Source organism: Arachis ipaensis, chromosome B4, assembly GCF_059453495.1.
Source record: "Arachis ipaensis isolate K30076 ecotype BB chromosome B4, ASM5945349v1, whole genome shotgun sequence".
Lineage (NCBI taxonomy): Eukaryota > Viridiplantae > Streptophyta > Magnoliopsida > Fabales > Fabaceae > Arachis > Arachis ipaensis.
Genome location: NC_142439.1, coordinates 115833510 through 115835882, shown reverse-complemented (window position 1 = coordinate 115835882; position 2373 = coordinate 115833510). Strand labels below are relative to the sequence as shown.

The following is a 2373-nucleotide window of genomic DNA, read 5'->3' as shown; positions in this document are numbered from 1 at the left end:
GGACCTTGTTTCAGTCATGAAACTGAGAGTGGTCTTAGATAGATCAGAGACTATGATTGCTAAGTCAGAGAGGCTCTGCTTAGAATTCTCTGTCTGTTGCTGAGAAGATGATGGAAAAGGCTTGCTATTGCCAAACCTATTTCTTCCACCATTATTATTATTGAAGCCTTGTTGAGGTTGCTGTTGATCCTTCCATGAGAAATTTGGATGATTTCTCCATGAAGGATTATAGGTGTTTCCATAGGATTCTCCCATGTAATTCACCTCTTCCATTGCAGGATTCTCAGGGTTATAAGTTTCTCCTTCAGAGGAGGCTTCTTTAGTACTGCCGGATGCAGCTTGCATTCTAGTCAGATTCTGAGAAATCATATTGACTTGCTGAGTCAATATTTTATTCTGAGCCAATATGGCATTCAGAGTATCAATCTCAAGAACTCCTTTCTTCTGAGTCATCCCATTATTCACAGGATTTCTTTCAGAAGTATACATGAACTGGTTATTTGCAACCATTTCAATGAGTTCCTGGGCTTTTGCAGGTGTTTTCTTCAGATGAAGAGATCCACCAGCAGAGTGATCCAATGACATCTTGGACAATTCAGACAGACCATCATAGAATATACCTAAGACGCTCCATTCTGAAAGCATGTCAGAAGGACACCTTCTGATCAATTGCTTGTATCTTTCCCAAGCTTCATAGAGGGATTCACCATCTTTCTGTCTGAAGGTTTGGACTTCCACTCTAAGCTTGCTCATCCTTTGAGGTGGAAAGAATTTGGCTAAGAAAGCATTGACTAACTTTTCCCAAGAGTTCAAGCTTTCTTTAGGTTGTGAGTCCAACCATATCCTAGCTCTATCTCTTACAGCAAAGGGGAAAAGCAGAAGTCTGTAGACCTCGGAATTAACTCCATTGGTCTTAACAGTGTCACAGATTTGCAAGAATTCAGCTAAGAACTGATGAGGATCTTCCAATGGAAGTCCATGAAACTTGCAATTCTGCTGCATTAGAGAAACTAATTGAGGCTTAAGCTCAAAGTTTATTGCTCCAATTGCAGGAATTGAGATGCTTCTTCCATAGAAGTTGGAAGTTAGTGCAGTAAAGTCACCAAGCACCTTCTTTGCATCTCCACCATTGTTGTTGGGTTCGGCTACCATGTCTGCTTCTTTTTCAAAATTTTCTGTAAGGTCCTCTCCGGAGTATTGTGCTTTAGCTTCTCTTAGCTTCCTCTTCAGAGTCCTTTCAGGTTCAGGATCAGCTTCAACAAGAATGTCCTTATCCTTGTTCCTGCTCATATGAAAAAGAAGAGAACAAAGAGAGAATGGGAATCCTTTATGTCACAGTATAGAGATTCCTTTATGTGAGTATAAAAATAGAAGAATAGAAGAATGAGAAGAGAGAGGAGATGAGTAATTCGAACAGAGTGAAGAGAGAGGGGTTCGAATTATGAGTAGAAGAGAAGTGCTAGTAATTAAATAAAATAAATAGAAAGAGATGAGAGAGAGAATATTCGAAATTTTTTTTAAGTAAAATAAAAGAAAAATATTTTTATTTTTATTTTAATTATTTAGTTAGTGTTCAAAAATATTAAAAGAAATAAAATAAAATTATAATTTAATTCCAGTTCTGGTGCCAGTTTCGGTGTTTTATGCCAGAAAAGGGTCTCTGGCTGGCGTTTAAATGCCAGTTTGGGCCATCAAATCTCGGCCAAAGTATGGACTATTATACATTGCTGGAAAGCCCAAGATGTATACTTTCCAACGCAATTGAAAGCGTGCCAATTGGGCTTCTGTAGCTCGAAAAGATCTACTTCGAGTGCAGGAGGGTCAGAATCCAACAGCATCTGCAGTCCTTTCTCAGCTTCTGAACCAGACTTTTGCGCAGGTCCCTCAATTTTAGCCAGAAAATACCTGAAATTACAAAAAAATACACAAACTCATAGTAAAGTCCAGAAATGTGATTTTTACATAAAAACTAATAAAAATATAATAAAAAGTAAATAAAACATACTAAAAACTATGTGAAAATAATGCCAAAAAGCGTATAAATTATCCCCTCATCATTGACGGTGACGTAGCTCCTTTTCCCCTTGAGTTCGGCCAATTAGAGTTCTAGGAGATATAGACGATTTCTGACGCTTTCCTCTTCAACAGCTCAGTCAGAAAGCTTCTCCGGAGCTTTCGTTTATTTTGATTTCATACGGAGGTAGGGGTTTTGTTTTAAAATTAACAGTTTTTAATTTAAGAATGCCCAAAAGTATAGTAAATAATTACAAATATGTTAGTAATTATAATATTATTGAGATTAGATTTCTTTATTGTGAATGATTAGCTATGATTTTGATTGATTTTGGTAATTAATTTGATTGATTCTGAATT

The 2373-nt window shown here is 36.9% G+C and overlaps 1 non-coding gene across 1 annotated transcript; it reads left to right on the top strand.

Moving 5' to 3' along the window:
* Positions 1-639: 639 nt before the first annotated feature.
* On the top strand, positions 640-747 carry LOC148568882 (small nucleolar RNA R71). The gene has a single exon (XR_015881641.1). It is a non-coding gene; the product is annotated as a small nucleolar RNA R71 (small nucleolar RNA).
* Positions 748-2373: the final 1626 nt, after the last annotated feature.